This window comes from Phycodurus eques, chromosome 1, assembly GCF_024500275.1.
Source record: "Phycodurus eques isolate BA_2022a chromosome 1, UOR_Pequ_1.1, whole genome shotgun sequence".
Classification (NCBI taxonomy): Eukaryota; Metazoa; Chordata; class Actinopteri; order Syngnathiformes; family Syngnathidae; genus Phycodurus; species Phycodurus eques.
Genome location: NC_084525.1, coordinates 12,298,316 through 12,321,674, shown reverse-complemented (window position 1 = coordinate 12,321,674; position 23,359 = coordinate 12,298,316).

Here is a 23,359-nt window from a genome sequence, read left to right as displayed (position 1 = left end):
AAGTTTTGTCGTTCTCAACAAAATATGTTGGCGCTCGATCTGGGAAATCGCTAATCGCGCCAATATCGGGGTTAAAATCCTTTAGTCTGATGTAGGCATAAATTACCGTTATGCTACAAAACAAAAAATGTTGATATTAGATAACATCATAATAGTAATATCAACATAAGTTGATCCTCTGAAGTGATTCTCACTGTTGGCGACAACCTGATTGAAATAAATATGACAAGCGCACATTGAGCAAAGGAATGCTTTTTATCGATAGAAGGAACCACTGTACTTCAGAAAATAGTAGTTTCAGTGATGTAACCCAAATAGTAGTTTCACCCTATACTTACCTCAGCAATACACAGTGTTGCACAATGACGTCGGTTAGGAAAAGTGGAGTTGAATTCATTTTAAAATCTGCTGTTGTTTCCTAAGTTTGAAAGGAAGCACCTTTTCATCTTGCCTTGACCTGATGACGTTTTCCACAAACGTTAATGAAAGGTGAATAAAAGTTAAGAGATTTTACTTAAAAAAGAGGCCCTTATTTGTCCGTAGGTGTGAATGTATATGTGAATGTGATTGGCTGGGGACCAGTCCAGGTTGTACTATGGCTTTTGCCCATAGTCATCTGGGATAGGCTCCAGAACACCCAAGACCCAATTTAGGATTTTTGTTGTGTGTCAGTGGTTCTCAACTGACGTCACTGTGGGACCCGAATTTCTCTATTGTGGCAAATTCGCGACCTCCTTATATAGAAGTTAAGAAAAATAAAAAAAACATCTGGAGCCTATCCCAGCAGCTGACCTTGGCTGCAGTAAATTAGATAGAACTAGATCCATTAACTGAACTGGTCGCCAGCCAATAGCAGGGCAAACAACATCACATCACATTCACACCTATACCAGTGACGTGCGGTGAGGTTCATGATTGCTGAGGCACTGACTACGTCACGTGACTGTCAGTCACGTGATGTCTGGAACTCTATGAAGCTCAACTCAACACTGCCACATGCTGGTTGTGGAACCGTACATAACAGACTCCACTGTGCACTTTTAGTGACTTTTCTGGTCGATAAGGACTAAATGTCACACACTTTCAATAAATATATTAGACAGTCTGTTAAACGTCAGTAAGTGCAGTACATGTGTGATAAAACGATTGGCGATGTAATGAGGAAACGCCAAAGTCTCTTGTGTGAAGCCACGGACTAATCACAGCCTGCCTGAATGGATGTATGCGTGGTCTCTTGAAGCATCATGCGAGTGATGACTCAACGTGACTCATACCTGAGCTTCCTATGCATTTGAACAGGAAATATGAAAATTCAGCTGTTTTAATGATGAAATCATTGTAATTATTGGATTGAAAAATAAAATCGATGCAATGCACGGACCATAGAACTAAAATGGAACAATTTAATGTAATCACAAGGTTTTATTTACTATTCACATGCAGTGGAAAGGAAAGATCACCAGGGGGGAGTGAGGCTCTGCCTCACTTACGTACCCTCACCGCACGTCACTGACCTATATGGACAATTTAGACTCTTCAATTAACTTACCATGTATGTTTTTGAAATGTGGAAGAACATACAAACTCCAGATAGGAAGGCTGGAGCTGGATTTTAAACCAACAACGTTGAACTGTGAGGTGGATTTTTTAACCAGATGATGACCGTGCCGCCTATTTATTCAAATGGAAAAAGTAAAATTAAATATCAAAATTTGACGTATATATCAGGACTGATCGTTTCTTTATAGAAAAGTGACAAATAGTTTGGGTTCTCACCAATTGTATTTGCTATTGCTTGAACTTCATCAAATGAGTCCAGAAGAGGCTGTTTAAATGGCGCTGGAAGTTTGCACCATGCTAGTTTTCTTAAGTGCTGCAGTGATATTTACATTCACAAATTAAATCAAATTAGTTTGACATACCACCAGAGGGAAATTGCTAGGCACGGTGTCTGTTAGCCAGAGGTTGAATTGTACTGTATGTATACACTTCCTGTCACTTACCTAAAATGTTTAATGTGGAAACTGGGAAAGCCTTTGTACCGTGCCGAAAAATCTGAATATGACTCCTAATAAGAAGGTGTCACCGGAATGTGTGGATACATTTTTCACTGTACAGTGGGTTCTTGGTTTACGATGACGCGCTGTTCCAACGGTGGTGATGTAACCCAAATTTGTGCATAAATTGGAACGTGTTGATGTCTTATCAAGCAGTAAAGTCATTACTACTGTAAATATTTGTATGAGAAGCACATCTAAACCATAAATGTAAAATAATCAAATATAAAACAGTAAGTACGGCACTAACTGAGCATGCTGTGTGATGAGGTATTTTTACGCCTCTGCCCAAACTAGTTAATTGCTCACCGTTTGGTACCATCGTAAACTGAGGACCCACTTTTTGGTCCCGACCCAGCAGTTCCGAAACACTGGTATAGAAGACGGATGGATGGCAAGGGAAGAGAAGTTATTGGAGTGTCCCTTGGTTTGGTGTGCATTGTTCGACACCACCTACTAGAAGGAAGGCGCTGGAAAAGGTGGTGTCCATGCCATGTGGACTTCCTGTTGCGATCTGACTAGCATGATCGTGTGACTCTAATATCTCTTTGTCTCTTCCTCTTACAGGAGAGCCACCCCAGCACCTGCCTTCTTTTACACACACACACACACACACACACACACACACACACACACACACACACACACACACACACACACACACACACACACACACACCACTAAACTTTGCAGAACCTTTCCCTCCCCAACATTGAACCACTTCTGGAGGTAAGGGCCCAAGCGTATGTGTGTGTGCGTACGTCCACGCCCTCTCCCCCCACCCCAAGTGAAAGCGGACACACCGTCTCCCTGGCTTCCGCTTCCCTCTGCACGCCGGCTGCCGGAGTATTCAGGCTTTGGGCTGTTTTCTTTGAGAGAGCATAAAAATATGCAAATACTGTTGTTGGAGCACAGAGATAGGAGGAGGAAACGTGGTTGCGGTGGGGAGGGTCTTCTTTTACAATCTGTCACCTCCCTGCAGCCTCCTCCTTCCAGGTTGGAGAAGGAGGGAGAGAGAGAGAGAGAGAGAGAGAGAGATACAATGAGAGTGAGTCTGTGTGGAATGGAGTCACGTACTCTCAAAGGGGAAAGATGTTTGTTTTTGTTAAGCCAATACATGCACGCACATGCACACACACACACACACACACACACACAGACACAGACACACACAGACACGCACACACACACACACACAATACAAAAGGAAATTTGTATCAAACTGAAGCCAGACTTACAAAGTGAGCGTATAGAAGAGCACATATTATTAAGTGTATGTCTATTAATGTGGCAGTTAATAAAAAAACAACAACAACAATCAATTAATCTTCATTTAACAACAGAAAGTTGGTATACTGCAGGGGCTCGGTGGTAAAGGTTACAAACGTGACAAGGATAAATCATGGTTTTGTGAAATCAAGTGAAAAAAAGCTTCAATTTAAACCCCAAAACCTTCACAAATTCAAAATGCGCAGTCATCGTAGTTGACTGTCTAAAACCAAGTCAGTGTTTCCATTTTTGTGGACAGAGGTCACATTTCTTTTCATCACACTGCAGCTGTACCTAATTATCTGACCAATATACTTCACTAGTGTGCTTTCTCACACAAATAGATATTGATGTGCTATATCAAACATGTTGTTTTTTGATGATTTTATTTCATAAAACACTTCCCAAATTACTTTTATATGTTAGCTTTGGCAAAATAAATACTATATTCACTGCTATATGTGTGTGTATATATGTTTAACATTTTTGACTGTTGAAGTGGACTTGACTGCAATGTTTACATGCAATAATGGGCTGGCTGAGACACAAATACATAACTGCATGTAATGATTTTGCACAAAATTTCCAAACAATATGTTTCCACTTTGTTCAACATGTCAATGAAGCGTTGTTTTGATATTTAAGATTTGAATAACTATACCTTATAGTTTAATGACATATTTAGCCTCACACATTTGTCTTGCACGTATAAGGCAAACTTGCTTCATCGAAAATAAACCTTTATTACAGGCCTTACTGCTCATAACATTACTTTCTTAGGCTGAGGTTGTCAGCACTTGTTTTTTGAAAAAAATCCTTTTTAATCAACATTTTAAAAATAATTATTATTCATTCATCTTTGAAACCCAGTGACTGTCGAAGGTGTTTTCTGCAGCAGAAGGACAGTTCTGGTCGCCAATCAAATACGTGGTGCTACAAAATAATTGGTTGTTTAGTTGCAACATTTCAAAAGTACATTCAGGATACTCATGTTAAAAAGTCAGAATCATCATAAAGTGGCAAAGTTTTTATTGGACAGCGAGAACATGCACTGTATATACATACGCAGACTAAGGTAATGAAGAGAGAAATTCATTGATTTAGCAGTAATTTTTTTTTGCTTGCAACACAAAGCAAAACAATCAAACGAGGGATGGCTCGGAACTAAAAAGAAAGAGGAAAAAAATAAAAAATGAATAGGATGAGGCACTCGTAAGTGATGGTACACCACTGTACAGGTTTCACTGTCGACACTTGCAGGTTAACAAATGAAAACGTACAAGTGACTCTATGGCAATAGAGGAGAAACATATTGATTTACACCGTGTGAAAGTGAAGCTCTAAGCAAGACTTTTAGAAGTGATTATGGAGATGGTTCAGATCAAAGGATTTGACAAGTGTGCGCCAAATATGAGACGGGTAATCAGACTGGAGCCCCTCCATACAAGATGGCAGCACACGCTGACATGTTTCTTCAGCCCCCCAGTCCCACCAGTCCCCAATCCACCCGCTCCAACCCCACAGCTTCTCTGCAAATGTAATGCGACGCTAACGGATAAACAGATTATGAAGGAAGGGAATGGTGGCTTTGGGTGAAGGGGACCAAATTGGAAAAAAAAAGGAGAACAACTTTTATCCATGTTTGGTTTATTTAATGAAGTGTGGGGGTGGGATGTGTGGGAGAAATTAATTCTAAGTCTAAACAATATTATTAGGGAATATTAGCGGCAATGTGAGATGATGAAGCACTATTGCTCTTGCAGTGTTTCTCTCTTCTTTCACAAGTCATTATAGATTAATCCATAATCCTCACCACCTAAAGACATTTTTGTCAGTGCAGTTTAGGAATAGAGATAAAAAAATAAAATAAAAATGTTTCTTACCCACAAGTCCTCATATGTTGTAACATCTCAAAACTCCTCTCACCTCTTGGCTCTGCAACCAGCAAAACTAAATGGAAGCTCAGACATTGATAATATTGAGTATGACTTAGAAGATATCTTCATGTTTTGCCTGTACTGCATACAGTATGTGAACCTTGAGTAAAATATATATGTGTGCCTTATCAAATGTAAATGAACATGTTTTCAATAAAGTCAGCACACCAGCTGATTTGTTCGCTGTCTGTGATATCATGTGACTACACTGTGGTCCAAATTATTAGGCATGTGTTGTTGTTGTTGATTGTTTACTGTATACTGTATGTGCCTTGCAGTTGGTAGTCTATGTATTCCCTGCCTTTCACCTAATATCAGCTGAGGACAAGTGCTTTAAAAAAATATATGGAATGAGTCGTAATTTTTTTGTCATGTATGTTTTTGTTCTTCTACTTGTATCTTGTGAGGTTACAATAAAAAAAGAAAATGTATGGAGGGCTGTTTTTGTTCATTTTCATAAATCATCAATGCCATTTGAATACATCCATCCATCCATTTTCTGAGCCGCTTCTCCTCACGAGGGTCGCGGGCGTGCTGGAGCCTATCCCAGCTGTCATCGGGCAGGAGGCAGGGTACACCCTGAACTGGTTGCCAGCCAATCGCAGGGCACATACAAACAAACAACCATTCGCACTCAGTCACACCTACGGGTAAATTTTAGAGTCTCCAATTAATGCATGTTTTGGGGATGTGGGAGGAAACCGGAGTGCCCGGAGAAAACCCACGCAGGCATGGGGAGAACATGCAAACTCCACACAGGCGGGGCCAGGGATTGAACCTGGGTCCTCAGAACTGTGAGGCTGACGCTCTAACCAGTCGTCCACCGTGCCCCCCATTTGAGTACAGTTTTTTTTAATAACAAGTACAATATTTTTGTTTTGTTGCAAAACTACTCAAAATCATGTGTGCCAAATTATGCCCAGTACTTTAGAAAATCCAAATAGGTTGCAAAGAATCCTGTAATATCTGTCATATTTCTTTTATTACGTTAAGATAATTTAAGAAAAGGGAATTTCAACCAAAAAACATCTTTACCGATCATCATTAACCTCTCCGAGATCTACTTAACAACTCTCTCAGGCATTAAATTAAACAACTCTATGCCTGTATTTCATTTGAGGATACAGGAATTGCCTCCCAGATTTGCTGTTCGGAGGTACACTGTAGACACCCTCACACTTCTTCCCTTTTAGGTTCTCAATACAGTTGAGGTAAGGGGATGATGATGGTAACACCAGGAGTTTTTCTTCCTTTATACTCAGAGAAGCTCAATTTTCAGTTTTAGTTTTTAGCATGGCATGTCACGTTGTCATGCATGAGAATGAGTTTACTGTGGAAGGCACAGTTCTTTTTATAATGGCAGAAAATGATCAGTTAGAAAGGCCACATATTTTGTAGAGGTCATTGACTGCCAGCCTTTGGAGGATCCTGTTTCAAGAGCTTCTTGAGACTCCAGAGATACCAGCAGCTTAAAATACCTGCTTACTTCTCATGAGTCACTTTTTAACAACTGCTCTCACAATACGATGTAATTGCCTGACAGAAACTTTCCTTAGTAAGACTTTATCCGAACAAATGTATTTGCCCTTTGATTCACACTTCCCCAGAAAAACTAAAACTCAAAAGTTTAACTTAAGTCCTATAGGCATAATAATTTGGAACAAAACGTAGACGGTTGTATCTAAATAAAAAAATCTTGACAAAGGTGCTTTCCTCAGTCACCAAAGGTCAAGTCAAATGAGGGTGCACGTCCTGAACGACCGCTTGGTTGGGATAAACATTCCTTTGAGGGAGCAAGGACACAGATGGAGGGATGGGGCGAGGCGGCGACAGACACAGAAGACTGAGGCTCCAGTGTCGCAACCACCGCCACTGCCACTGTCATCACCATGTGGGCCTGCACAGCCTTTCATCCACATGCTATCTTTCCTGTCCCTTCAGAGAACAACTCGTGATACAGCATTAGAAGAAGAGGGGTGGGAGGGTACGCTATACTAAGCCTTGTTAGTATGGCTTTGTTTAATCATAAAGAACATTTGGTTTGGTTGATACAAACAAAAAAAACTGACAAGAATGGAGATGAAGGGAACTGACAAATAGATAAGACAGAGAGAAACCCCAAGGAGCTGATAAAAATATCTCAAAAGGGGAAACCAAGTTCACTTCCAGGGTAGAGGTGACTCAAGCTCCAGACTTCATAGTAGGATCAGACTAAAAAATAGACAACGAAGGAGTTCATTGTCAAAAAAATACACATGCAGTGCATGTACAACCCAATTCTAATGAAGTTGGGACGTTGTGTTAAACATAAATAAAAACAGAATACAATGATTTGGAAATCATGTTCAACCTATATTTAGTTGAAGACACTACAAAGACAAGATATTTAATGTTCAAACTGATAACCTTATTGTTTTTAGCAAATAATCATTAACCTAGAATTTTATGGCTGCAACATGTTCCAAAAAAGCTGGGACAGGGTCATGTTTACCACTGTGTTACATCACCTTTTCTTTTAACAACATTCAATAAACGTTTGGGATGTGAGGACACTAATTGTTGAAGCTTTGGAGGTGGAATTCTTTCCTATTCTTGCTTGATGTACAGCTTGAGCTTTTCAACAGTCCAGGGTCTCCGTTGTCGTATTTTATGCTTCATAATGCGCCACACATTTTCAATGGGAGACAGGTCTGGACTGCAGGCAGGCCAGTCTAGTACCCACACTCTTTTACTACGAAGCCACGCTGTTGTAACACGTGCAGAATGCGGTTTGGCATTGTCTTGCTGAAATAAGCAGCGGAGTCCGTGAAAAAGACGTTGCTTGGATGGCAGCATATGTTTATCCTAAACCTGTATGTACCTTTCAGCATTAATGGTGCCTTCACAGATGTTTAAGTTACCCATCCCATTGCCATTAACACAGCCCCATACCATCACAGATGCTGGCTTTTGGACTTTGCGTCCATAACAGTCTGGATGGTTATTTTCCTCTTTGGCCCGGAGGACACGACGTCCACAATTTCCATAAACAATTTGAAATGTGGACTCGTCGGACCACAGAACACTTTTCCACTTTGCATAAGTCCATCTTAGATGACCTCGGGCCCAGAGAAGCCGCCGGCATTTCTGGGTGTTGTTGATAAATGGCTTTTGCTTTGCATAACTGTATTTACTGACATTGGTTTTCTGAAGTGTTCCTGAGCCCATGTAGTGATATTCTTTACACATTGATGTTGGTTTTTGATGCAGTGCCGCCTGAGGGATCGGAGGTCACGGGCATTCAATGTTGGTTTTTGGCCTTGCTGATTACATGCAGTGATTTCTCCAGATTCTCTGAACCTTTTGATGATATTATGGACTGTAGATGATGAAATCCCTAAATTCCTTGCAATTGTACGTTGAGGAACATTGTCCTTAAACTGTCCAACGATTTTCTCACGCACTTGTTTACAAAGAGGTGAATCCCCGCCCCATCTTTGCTTGTGAATGACAGCAATTCAGGGAAGCTCCTTTTATACCCATTCATGGCACCCACCTGTTCCCAATTAGCCTGTTCACCTGTGGGATGTTTCAAACAGGTCTTTGATGAGCATTCCTCAACTTTCTCAGTCTTTTTTGCCACCTGTCCCAGCTTTTTTGGAACGTGTTGCAGCCATAAAATTCTAAGTTAATGATTATTTGCTAAAAACAATAAAGTTTATCAGTTTGAACATTAAATATCTTGTATTTGTAGTGTATTCAATTAAATATAGGTTGAACGTGATTTGCAAATCATTGTATTCTGTTTTTATTTATGTTTAACACAGCGTCCAGACTCCATTGGAATTGGGGTTGTACTTCAAATGTTTCGACACATACATTCCCGTCTAAATTTATTGGAACAGTTAGGCCATTCCCTTTATTTTTGCTGTAAACTGAAAACATTTCAGTTAGATGTCACACGATGAATCAGCATTTCAGCTTATATATCCAGGTATTTTATTGAATACACAGCTTAGAAGATATTCTTATTTGTAATGGTGCAGCACATTTTAAGTAAGCCAAAGTATTGGAACAGATAGACTATACAACTTAACAGAATTTAGTTGCAAATCATTTGCTTGCAAAAACTGCCTTAATATATGTGTTCTTTTGTGAAGCTTTTCAGGTTTTCACTATAACCCCTTGTTGTTTGCTTTGGTGGGTCACTGCATTCTGTCTCCTCTTGAGCAGGTAAAATGCATGTTCTGTAATGTTTAAGTCTGGAGGATGATTTAGAAAGTCTAAAACTTTATACAGATGAATTTATATGTTTGGGATCATGGGCAGGTAATTTATTTCTTGAAGATTTACTTCAGCCACCACTTTGGTCAAGGTTCATCCTTGTTTCATCTGTTCATAAAACTTTGTTCCAGAACGTTTGAGGCTCAACTCTGAAGCCTGCAACCTGAACTTCCTATTCTACTTGATAAGGATTGGTTTGTATCTGCTTTGTGCAGCATCTATAGTTTTGCTCATGAAGTTGTTGCCAAAAACTGTTATGGGTTTTTTCTTTACAGCTCTCAAAATGTTTCTGTCAACTGTTGTTTTCAAGGTCTTCGACATATGTAACTGTACACCATTTGTTTCTTTCTTCTTCTCCTGATCCCAAACATACAAGGGGAACTATCATGGTATTTCTTTTAGTTTAGATTAGATATGTAGTTATGTTTCATGTTTTCCTTTGTCTCATGTTATTCATGTTGTGTGCTCATTTAGTTATTGTGCCCACCTGTTCTCGTCAGCCCTCTACCTTGTGTCAACCAATATGCTCCCTCCAGCCACTCGTGTCTTGTCCAGATGTTTCTCGCTGTCTCGTCAGTTTGTTTGGATTTAGTTCCCTGCTTTCTTTCAGTCTGTGTTGTGCATTGTCGAATGTTAGGTCAATCGTTATCTGTCCTTATGTCTTTTTAGTCCCATCATATTTCTCTGTTCTTTGTTCCCTGGTGTTTCTTTGTTACTTTGTGTTTAGATTTTGGACTTTGTTAATTTAGCTTTTTGCCTCAATTATCCTTGGTTGCCCTTTTGGTTTTGTCAAGAAATCATTTTTTGAGATTCTGGTTCCCCCACCTTCCCTCCCTGCTTCCCTGCAATTGGGTCCTCCACTTCCTTGCCTCCAGCACCTCAAAAACCCGAACCTGAAAGGATCTGTTATCTGATATCACAGTGAATGTGATATCATGGCTTGGGCTTGCATGACTTCTTCTGGGTTGGGCTCATTAATCTTCATTAATGAACAACAGCAGTAGTACTACAGCTTTACTACAGCAGTAGTAAAGTGAATTTAGATGTTTGCAGAAACATGTAGCATGACAAAACTGATTGGAATATCCTTCATGCACCCCCCCAAAAAATATATATATACTTCATCTGGGCAAAAGTGGAACGTTTTAAGACTGTAGTAAAGTGTTGTTTAAATAAATACAAAACAGTTGTCTTAGATGCTTGATTAACCATTAAGTGTCTTATAGAGTTAGAGGTCACAAAGGTCTCAAAGTGGACGTTTTAAAAAATTGTGTAGTGATTTAATCAAACATCTTAAAAAGGAAATTCACAAGTGAGATTTATGTCATATTTAAATGGTCGGAGACAAGGTTATATTGAGTTTAAAAAATGCATCTCGTTCAAAGTGACATTGACTGTAAACAGTGGAGAATTGTTATTTCCATAATAATAATTCTCAACCCAAATATACCCTGAGTAGATTATTATAGAAATGTGCATGCGTGTGGTATTAAGTTAAATTAGATAAAATTATCCTTATTTGTTTTTGTAGCTCTATGTAAATGGGGACCTTTCAGTGTCCTAAAACGCTGTATACGTGTGAACCAAATACCATAAATGCATTGGGAAATAAAGGTGTCGAAAAATACAGTATTTGTGTTAATGTGGACATGGTCTTATTGAGTTTGTTGATGTTTGGGATCAACGTGTCACTTTCATTGGTTAGTATCAAGGGCAGCGGGCTATTGATTGGCTGGTCGTTAAGAGAGTGCGCCAGTCACCTGGGAGCGCTGACACTGTTAACATCGAGCTCTGCTGCGCTGACCGAGTAGGATCCTGCCATTGACCTGCCGGCTGCCTGCCATCCCTCTGCGCCATGCCCGAGTGTGAGTAAAGGGCTGTGGCGTGTGATGCTATTGATCCATGGGGCCGCTGAGGGGAAGTGTATCCGAGACGAGTTTACTTCTGGAGTGCTGGCAATTTACAGCCGAGATAGTTGCAGCTTATGCCAAAAACACAAGGTCCTGATGTCCATCCATCCATTTTCTGAGCCGCTTCTCCTCACTAGGGTGGCGGGTGCGCTGCAGCCTATCCCAGCGATCCCCGGGCAGGAGGCGGGGTACACCCTGAACTGGTTGGCAGCCAATCGCAGGGCACATAAAAACAAACAACCATTCGCACTCACATTCACACCTATGGGCAATTTAGAGTTGTCAATTATCCTACCATGCATGTTTTTGGGATGTGGGAGGAAACCGGAGTGCCCGAAGAAAAAGGTCCTGATGTAAAACGACAAAAATCCAAAGCAAATAACACAAAGTACATGGAGGTATGGAGTCAATAAACTGAAAATGAAATTAGACCTGTGTCTTTCTACCGCCGAACTTATTGTCGATGGGGGGAGGTAGGGGGTTGGGGAGAACCTTTGCGCCATGTAATATAACTGATGCTAGGATCTACTGTATGTGAATGAGAGGTGAGTGGGGTGGCCCTGGCGCCCCTGCTCATACTGTATATCAACCTAATATCCACTATTGAAATGAACTGGACAACTGGTTAGCACATCTGCCTCACAGTTCTGGGCACCGGGTTCAAATCCCGGCCCCGGCCTGTGTGGAGTTTGCATGTTCTCCTCGTACCTGTGTGGGTTTTCTCTGGGCACTCCGGTTTCCTCCCACATCCCCAAAAACATGCATGGTAGGTTATTGAAGACTCTAAATTGCCCGTAGGTGTGAATGTGAGTGCGAATGGTTGTTTGTTTCTATGTGCCCTGCGATTGGCTGGCGACCGGTTCAAGGTGTACCCCGCCTCACACCTGAAGATAGCTGGGATAGGCTCCAGCAGCCCGCGACCTTAGTGAGGATAAGCGGTAAAGAAAATGGATGGATGGATGGAAATGAACTGAAATGTCAAAAATCTGTTCCAGCCCCACCAATAAACAACCCTAGTATTTTGTTGCATCTGTTTCAATAAAGAAAAATAGTACATTGTATAAAACATGATAAAAGAGAATATACTGAAAAAAAATGTTTTTTCAAAGTGTAATTACTGTATGTTGGAACAAGCCGCGTAACAACAATAACAAATGTTGCGTTGTACGTGCGCCTTCGGTAGTCTCATAACTTGTAATTTTGTTTTGAGATAAGGCAGTCTCAAGTCAAACTACCACTTTTCGTAACTGAGGTTGAAGTTGTGAAGAACTGCTCTACACCACAATGAGACATGTTGGCCATACAACATATTTTGCCACTATCTAACTAAAAAAACCCAACAGTATATTAGAAACAGTTCTTAATTTGTAATTGCACCATTTTTGATACAGTTCTTGAATTGGATTTCACTGTACAAGTGTAGTTTTCTCCGGGCACTCCGGTTTCCTCCAACATCCCAAAAACATCCCAAGCATGAATTGGAGACTCTAAATTTCCCTTAGGTGTGAATGTGAGTGCGAATGGTTGTTTATTTGTATGTGCCCTGCGATTGGCTGGCAACCAGTTCAGGGTGTACCCCGTCTCCTGCCCGATGATAGCTGGGATAGGCTCCAGCACGCCCGCGACCCTAGTGAGGAGAAGCGGCTCAGAAAATGGATGGATGGATGTGCAAGTGTACCTAATGTTGCAGCCAGTGAACATGTCAGGTACTTGAACTAACATTGTCACAGCGAAACGTTTCGAGGTTTTGACAGCTACAGACCCTCATGATTGTGATATTTTCAGACACACTCCTCAGATTAGTTTAAAAAAGAAATATATAATTGTGTGTAGTTATAAAACTGCTAAAAAAAAAAAAAAAAAAAGCGTGCCTTTTTTAAATTTTTTTAAAGAAAACTGGCTAGTCTGGTAAGTGACGGTGAACACAATGTGAGCTGTCAGACCTGAGGAAATATTTCATGACACTGAGGACGGGGGAATGAAAACAGCCTGGAATGTGTGCGCGTTTGACTGTGTGTGCACATGTGAGTGTGTGTGTGTAGTAGAGGACTGTGATCAGAGAGTGAATGAGCCGTTTTACAGGCTGCTCTTCTCCTGGGGGGAGCATTCGCTACACTGCTGGAAATGAGCTCGGCTATGCAGTAAGTGTGGCGACCTCATGACTGACCCAATGCTGCTTCACCACCCTGGTCACTACGTGGTGCCTACTGTTTCCTACACATTATGAGGATTGGCTGGGTGGAGGTGGGGGGGAAGGGAGGGGGAGGGGGTTTGATGGACTCGCCTAGGCCTTCTCCCGTGTTGATGTCACACGCCAGTTTGGAGAATCAAAGAAGTGCTAATTCTGACTCGGAGGGACATTTTGACTGTTCATTTGTGATAGTATTGGCACAATCAGTGTCAAAGTTGTACTTGTAAACAAGGCCATCAAACATACACGCGTACGCGCGCACACACACACACACACACACACACACACACACGCATGCACACTTCACATTGCTGTTCGTGGGTGCAAAGATTGCACATGGAGGTGTAAAAGGAGAAATTCTGCCTTTCTCCAAAGCATTGAGACTGCCATTATTTATTGCGGACAGATGTATGATAGCAGGAAATAGCTCGGTCGAGACAGGAAGTGAAGGTGCAGCAGGGGAATGCTTTGAGCTCCGCCCTCCTAGCTGTACACATGCAGGTTAATACCACAAGCCCCTCTCCGGTTCTTGCTTTTCTCTGCGGAGCGGCAGTGTGAGCACAGGTGGTAATGCTCACTCCAATTTAACTCAAACCCCCAACTTGAAATAACGCTGCTGTCAGGGCCAATCTGTGCTGTGAGATGGACTGCTGTCGCTGCTTGGGAGGGAGTGGGAATCTACAAACTTACAGAATCACAGATTCACTGTCAGCAGTCATGGGAGTACAATTGGTTCATTGAAACTTGCCTTTAAAAGTCAAAAGTGCGAGAGCATACATGTCTGTTAGGCCATTCGTATTAATTACACTGTGCTTGTCACGTATGGGGAGTAGCTGGATCCCCGAGCAGGCGGAGGCAGATGTAAAATGATGAACAGTTTATTGAGGAAAGGTAATGGCGGCAGTCCTAGGTGGGTTGGCAGGCACTGGCGTGGACAGGCGGCTGGCTTGGCGGCAGGAATGACATAGATCAGAAATACAAGCGAAAACACTGAGAATAAGGAGACACAGGAGTAAAAAAAAAAAGGGAAAGATGAATAGAGTGACTTACATGAGGTAAATGGGCCATGGTACCGCTGGAAGTAACTGCAATACTTTGGCGAGGGTTTCCTGGAACAAGCAGGCTTATATACTGGTGGTGATGAGGCTGATTGGAGACAGGTGCTGAAAACAGAGAGGGGAGGGCGGAGAGAGAGAGGACGCAAAGCGCCCTCCTGGCTCCAATAATGGAACTGCAGGGCAGTATATGACAGTGTTTTTAGGTTTTAGAGCAGCTTTGTTTGTTTTTCATCCATCCATCCATCCATCCATCCATTTTCTGAGTCACTTATCCTCACAAGGGTCACGGGAGTGCTGGAGCCAATCCCAGCTATCATCGGGCAGGAGGCGGGGTACACCCTGAACTGGTTGCCAGCTAATCGCAGGGGTCATATAAACAAACAACCATTCACACTCACATTCACACCTATGGGCAATTTGGAGTCTTCAATTAATCTACCATACATGTTTTTGGGATGTGGGAGGAAACCGGAGTGCCCGGAGAAAACCCACACAGGCACAGGGAGAATATGCAAACTCCGTACAGGTGGGGATTGTACCCCGGATCTCAGAACTGTGAGGCAGACGCTCTAACCAGTCGTCCACCATGCCGCCTGAATTGTTTTTCATTAATTCTTAATTTGAAAATACTTAATTTGAATGAAAATGAAATAAACTGACAAAGAGAGAGAAAAGTAGAGTTTCACTAGATATGGCTCATATTAATTAGTTTTGTAAACAGAATGCAGTTTCAGTTATGTTTTTCAATCTTTCGTTTTTGAATCTTTCATTCATTCATTCATTCATTTTCTGTATCGCTTATCCTTCTTAACAAAAAAAAAGTTTAAATTGTATTTTTATTATTTGTGATTTAATTCATTTGCAGAAGGTTGGAGATTTCCTCGAATCGACGGCTGTTCCATTTCTCTGTCAACTGTAGTCTGGAATCTGAGTGTCATCATGGACTTCACTCTCTCCTTTCACTCCCACATGAAATCCATTATCAAATCTGCCATTTTCCTTGAAACTATCTCCAGACTTTGTGCGTCATTCTAATTCCGTTGCTGAGACCCTCACCCACCATCCCTGTTCTGGCTACCCAGCAAAGCCCTGGACAGGCTCCAGTATGTCCAAAACTCAGTTGCTAGAGTCCTCACCTGCACCAAGCCCTGGCAGAATGTCACTCCCACACTCATCCATCTCAATGGACATTTTTAAACATAAACTCAAAACTCACCTGTTTCATAGAGCTTTTGGTGTTTGGTGTCCTTTGTTTGGTGTTTTTGTTGGTCTTCTTTGTGTAAAGTGGTTTTGGGTTCAGTGAAAGGCGCCTTATAAATCCAAGTTTTTATTATCATACATTTACATGCTGGCGGCACGGTGGGCGACTGGTTAGAGCGTCAGCCTCACAGTTCTGAGGACCCGGGTTCAATCCCCGGTCCCACCTGTGTGGAGTTTGCATGTTCTCCCCGTGCCTGCGTGGGTTTTCTCCGGGCACTCCGGTTTCCTCCCACATCCCAAAAACATGCATTAATTGGAGACTCTAAATTACCCGTTGGTGTGACTGTGAGTGAGAGTGGTTGTTTGTTTGTATGTGTCCTGCGATTGGCTGGCAACCAGTTCAGGGTGTACCCCGCCTCCTGCCCGATGACAGCTGGGATAGGCACCAGCACGCCCGTGACCCTAGTGAGGAGAAGCGGCTCAGAAAATGGATGGATGGATGGATAATTTTCATGCTAATACTAACTGTTGAGTCAGCATAGCTTCGCTGACTGTTGAAAACGGTGCTCGTCCACAAATTCCGATGTTAGTTTTATTCTCAATTGTCAATGTACTGTCGACACAGCAAATCTAAATGACCAAACAAAACATGTTTTATGCTGTGCTTTAAGCATTTTTCACGATACGCAGCATAGTGGATGAGTCGTTAGTTCAGAACAGTCATAGTTCTGAGGTTCGGGAGTTCGATTCTTGGCTCCGAGCTTCCTGTGTGGAGTTTGCATGTTTTCTCTGGGTACTCTGACTTCCTCCCACATTCCAAAAACATAAATCTTTGGTTAATTGAAACTGTTGTTTGTCTGTCTGTGCCTTACACTTGACTGGCATCCAGTTCAGGTGTACCCCGCCTCATGCCCAAAGTCTGCTGCGATAGTCTTCAGTTTACCAAATGAGGATAGGTAATGAATGGATGGATGGGCTTCCAAAAGTGTCCATTGAATACACAAGGCCCATAAAAGCCACTCATGGTTATTTTCTTTCAATAAAGCAAGAGCTACTAGTAAACACCAAAATATTACATTTAGCAGGCCAAAATTGGGTGGTCAAATTCACAACTGCAAATCAGTGAGTGCCATTGAAGGTTAAACTTGGGATCTAACTGACAAAGTCGCTTTGGAAGATAATGTTGATAATGTGTTGCTATTTTGTTGTCATATTTGGCAAAATCATTAGTAAGGCTTAATGGAAATCAGATATTTCTGTTTTTGGGTTGAAAACATTGGCATGGACAGTTTTTCTCTATTCAAAGGCGCAGCAGAGTATTGATGGGCAGTCAAGGTGTGTGTTTGTGTGTGCACATGCAGCTTTGTTGTTAGAACTGTGCCATTGTGAAGCCCTGTAAATGAACCCGAAACATTTAGAACACTCAAGAGCAGTAAAGACTTTTAGTTCAGAGAATGAAGCCCACTCTGACAAAAATACTACATTTCACATCTTCGTCTCTATCACATGGAAACACACATCTACACACGTGTGTGCCATAATTGTCTTAAGTGCACATGCTCTCTGCATAGGTGCATTAACAGCTAATGCCTGCTTCTGAGGCTCCCTGGGTGCATGCCTGATAACCAGCAAGCAGACACAGAGAGTTCCCTGGCAGCATCACGCCGTTCCAACAGCGAAGGATTTACACCAACACACGTACACACAAGGCAACAAAGACAGGAAGCACACAATTTGAACGAGCTGCGAGACACTGAAGGCGTTTATTCTTTGACAGCGTGCGTTTGAAGCCTTGTTGTTTTCGCCTGCAGGTACAGCCAGCTCCAATGATGCCGAGCTCCTAAGGGCCCAAACCAGGATTCTTTGGGTGAATGCAAATGTACACTACAAATATGAGAGGAAAAACAAAACAAAAACAAAACATGCAAGCTCACTGTACCCCCAGTTTTGGTTAAAACAGCTAATCTGGTTCCTCTGTTAGGAAACAGGATGCAGCTATAATAGCAAGAAGTTGCGTTCTTTTAATTTTGAGAATGGTTGTGTTCAATTGTGTTTCTATTTGTATTTTCACGGGGTAACAAAACGTAGATGTGTTATTTTTTTATAGAATAAACCATACTCGTCTGCCTCACAGTTCTGGGGACGGGGGTTCAAATCCCGGCCCCGCCTGTGTGGAGTTTGCATGTTCTACCCGTGCCTGGGTGGGTTTTCTCCGGGCACTCCGGTTTCTGCCCACATCCCAAAAACATGCGTGGTAGGTTGATTGAAGACTCTAAATTGCCCGTAAGTGTGAATGTGAGCGCGAATGGATGTTTGTTTCTATGCGCCCGGCGATTGGCTGGCGACCGGTTCGGGGTGTACCCCGCCTCTCGCCCGAAGATAGCTGGGATAGGCTCCAGGAGCCCGCGACCTTAGTGTGATAAGCGGTCAAGAAAATGGATGGATGGATAAACCGTACTCACCCATAAGGTCAGTTATCAGGAATGGACAAACTACAGCTTGGGGCCATTTGCAGCTCGTCATCCAATTTTTAGTGGCCCGCGAAATATACTAACAATAACATTTGACAGGGACTGAAACAAAATGTAAAAATTGGGGTGAAAATTGTGGGTGCGAAAAAAAGTGAGGGGTTTTAGTTTGTTTCATAAATTAAAGTCAAAGAATCACGAAGTTGCTGCGTTAGATTTAATTTTTTTTTATTTCGACCCTTTGTAGGAAAAACTTTGGACACGAATTATCTGCTGCAGATCAATGGTCCCTAACCTTTTTCTGCGCCAGGGACCGGTTTAGAGTAGGCATTTTTTTTCCACGGACCGGCTGCCAAGGTGTGGCATATATATACATCCAACCATCCATTTTCTGAGCCGCCTTTCCTCACTAGGGTCGCGGGCGTGCTGGAGCCTATTCCAGCTGTCATCGGGCAGGAGGCGGGGTACACCCTGAACTGTTTGCCAGCCAATCGCAGGGCACATAGAAACAAGCAACCATCCGCACTCACATTCACACCTACGGGAAATTTAGAGTCTCTAATTAATGCATGTTCTTGGGATGTGGGAGGAAACTGGAGTGCCCGGAGAAAACCCACGCAGGCACGGGGAGTACATGCAAACTCCACACTGGCGGGGCCGGGGATTGAACCCGGGTCCTCAGAACTGTGAGGCTGGCGCTCTAACCAGTCGCCCACCGTGCCACCCATATATATATACAGTACAAATAAATGAACACGACCAGCTTAAGAATGAATGTTAAATGCAAGAAAAATACAACTTATCGTAACACATTATGGATAAAAGAAGCTTTCTTTTTCCTTGATGTTGTAGGCTCTTCTTCTGGCTCGTCAGGTGGCCTTTTTCCTTTTGAAAAGAAGCCCTCGGAAGAAGTTGTTTTTTTTCCTCATTTTTGCTAGTTTGCGGACTTATTTTTAGTAACGTATCATGTGAGCGACAAGTGCAGTCTTATGTTATTTAGTTCGCGAACGTTTCGTTCAAAAGAAGGACTCTTTTCAGTGAACGTAATGAACTGAATCAGTTTATGAAATGATCGGTTCTTTGATCTTGCCCGCCATGAGCTAGTCGGCTAGGAGCGGAAACGGAACTGCTGCAGCGTTCTGTGCTGTCTTGATGTGTCACATGTGATGCGAAGCTGTTGTAGTGGACAAGAGCCAGTCATTTTTCAAAATAAAACACATTTGCCACGCGAAAACGCAATACAACAGAAATGATATAAATTGGTCATTCCTTCTATGCGGCCCGGGAACAAATGCCTCACGGACCGGTACCCGTCCGCGGATCGGGGGTTGGGGGCCACTGCTGTTCATGATATGTGATGGATGACTATACAGACAGAGAGTATTGCTTGTGTTGGAAGCAACTAGCTTCCCCCAAAAAGTGAAAATTCCATTCCATTCCGAGGTGCCACTGTAATTATTATTATTTTTTTCACAACTTCAAACAATGATAAAATATTAAAGGACAGTTGTTTAGTGGCCATTCACATATGAAAGCTGCTCCTGTCACCGCTCACACTGGCTTAACATCGGTGTTAATTTGTATCACTAAATCAGCATTCCTCTGCTCAGACACGGTTTCAATGACATCACTCTTTTCTCGGCTGTTGTTTAAAATGCGTACACTCACAAGCAGAGGAGGCCTGGTGTCTCCTCTATCTTGAGAAGCCTTCAGTGACAGACTTCAGGGCCACCCACATCCTTTTCATCTGCCCAGAGCGCCACCAGGTCAATACTCTTTCAACTAGAGAAAAAACAGCAGTGTCCGGCCACTAAATTGTCGAGAGAGGGGGACAGAGGGAGGGAGAGTGAGCGTGGACTTTCATCCTCTGTCTTCAAACGCTGTGCTGAAAATGGAGTTCTAGATGGACGACCCTCTGCGCGTGACGGTCGGCACCCCACGGCGTCAGCGGGGCGCCTGCTCAAAAGGCAGTGCACACACAAATGAGACAACGGTGAGATGGAATATCGCAAAAGTGTATTGACATATACCCACTTGAAGAAATTTCATCAGAAAGAGGTTAATCATGGACCTGGTGCAATATCACATGGTCATGTGACATGAAAACCTTTTGTTTGCAGTGAAAATGTTATTTAATAAAATTGCTGCTTTTCATTCAGTTTGAGGAGAGAGCAGTTTGGAGAACAGGCTTGAATTGCAAACCACAATTTCAAATAAACTGATGTAAAAATGCACTAGAGATGGATGACACATTTGTATCACTTTTTTCTCCAGTGAAGGAAGAACTAAGCAGTCAGTCAGGAAGCTGGAGGAGTGTAATGACTGTTTCTGTGAGAGCAGAGCATCTCTTTCATGAAACAGAGCCATGGGACGTGAGCAGTCGGGGATGCAGATAATTCGGTAAGTAAGTCGGTAACTGCCTCCTACAAGTATGACTCTAGAATATGTGCAGCGTGTCTGCTTAGAAACAGATATCCAAGAACAAACTCTTATCTGTACTAAGTTGACAAATGAAAAGGTGGCAGTGGCAGAGTTGAGAATAAGTGGTTCATAGCCAGTGTAGGAGCAGAATATGTGTGTATGGTGTTTTGCAGTGGAGCAGGTGTTACTGGATGATTAGCGGTCAATTGTATTAAAGGAGGAACCTTCCTTTGCCCTGTCAGGTGTTCCAAGCGGAAGAATAAAAAAAGCTTGATACTGCTGTTTGTTTAGAGTTACTGGAGTTAAATTATCACAAAGAAGGAGAGGAAAATAAATGGACTGCATGTTGAAGTGAAGTGTGTCTCAGACTTTCCATTCATCGGACACAGTAACAAACAATGCGTCAAATAACGAATATCTCAAACATTGGCTTAGCCGCTATACACAATGTGGAGAAATGAAACCTCCATCTTCATGCCCACCATCCCCCCACCCCCATGCTCTGCTCTCCTGGGGTCCCCTCCTCACTTTGTTTGTTTTAATTATTTTTCCGAATGCAAATGTGCTTTTTCATCATAATTGCAGCAGGAACTGATTTGGAGAAATGTATGAAGGGGAAGTTAGATGACCTGCTATTGATTGAGAGGGAGCTATCTTTTAGGGAAGTCATCACCAGTTATAGCAGCACGGTGATCAATCGTTCATGTACATTACTCCGCCTCCCCTTACGAGTGTACGAGCAGTGTGAGAAGTGTTAATGCTACCCTGCGACATCAATCACGCGCCGTGAGATGTGAGGGCAGGGGAGGGCTTGGGCAGCATAAGAAAAAAAACACAGCAGAAAGAGGAAGACATTCATAAAGACACGGAAAAAAAGGCATGCATGCATGGTCATGCTCCCTAGATTTGCGTCAATAATTGTACATTACTGTGATGATATACACACCATATGCTCACAAATTTATTAGACCTCCACCCAATGTTTATGCCACAGCTGCTCTAAATTAACAACATTGGTAATTGCTGTATGATTAATCCCAGTATGTAGAAGATCTTGCATTTTAACTGATATTTTGAAGATCTTGTTATTCATAGATTTTAAATGTGCTGTTGCACAAAACTATGACTGGCTGGTGACCAGTCCAGGGTGTGCCCCGCCTCTTGCCCAAAGTCAGCTGGGATAGACTCCAGGTCACCCTGGTGAGGATACAGTAAGTGCTTTAGAATATGGATGGATTGATGTATGTTTTACAAATAACTTGAAGAGTAAAGTACATTATTTCTTCATTAAGATATTAGATTACAGATATGTACTTGGATTGCTGAAGAGAACAAAATGTTTTAGTGGATGAATGTTATGCATGTTGGAGCTTGGACTTCTCAGAGAACCCCGGTGAGCCAGCTCAAATTTGGGTTTGAAAAGATGAACTGAGGGGTTTCATGTCCACATATACTCAGTATCCACAACATCCACATTATGTATATATAATGAGATACAATGTTTAACATTTTCTGCTTCTGCAAAGAAAAAAAGTTATATTTTTGTGGTTGTAGCCTGCAAGAGCAGAATGGAAATTTCCCATACTGAACGTGCTTTCAAATTTTTTGGTTTCCTCATTTAGTTACATGAGAAAGTCATAATGTTACAAACATCTATATGATGCAATGCAGATATACTCTATTGCAAATGACAACTAGAATTAACAATAAATAAAATGACATTATTCTTTTTATAAAGGGAGCATTTCTTTAAACATCTCTTGTATTCTGTGTAAAAATCAAGGATTATGTCGGGGTTAAACTATGAGGCTCATTTAGCAAATACAATACAATGTTAACACTCTAGTTGGGGCATATTCTTGATTATCACTAATCTAAAAAAATGGCATAAAATATCTAAGAGATAAACTGAGAAAATAATATTACATTTTTGTCAGGGAGATGTGTTAGGGCAGGTGTTGAGGATGATGAGCCAGATGCAGCTGAGATTGAATGTTATCCCACAAGAGCAGATCAACACGGAGATTTTGAGAAAGATATGTTGGGGAGGACAGGGGCGGGGGGTGTCTGTTGGGTTGAAGAGGGAGAGAACAGCGAGTTGGCTGTGTGCTCAAAGACAAGAGAACAAACCCCTCAAAGTCATGCGGCTAATCCATCCCGACAACGCTGAAGCCTCATCATATCGATGCCTCCCTCAGCTGTACATACAAACACACTTTTCACTTCTTCGCTGACAGGACGCTGCCAGCCCCCACCCACCTCACGCTCCTCTCTCCCATCTTGCCTCCATCCCACCCCACCGTAACCAGCTCCACTCTGACGGACAGATGAAACAAAAGGCAAAAGGTCAGGAGGAAAGATGGAATGGGGAAGAAGGTCTGAAGTTCAGACATGCATGGGGCAGACTCACTCCTTTTGCACCTAACCAGTGCAACACCAACGACGACTTCACTTCCTGAAAACTGAAGGGTTTCTTCCCCAATGCACTATCCCTCTACAATACCGGTTTAGTAATTTTTGAGTAATCCTACTAACTGTATTTGTAAGACCTTTTATTGTTTATGTATATCAAAAAGACTTATGTG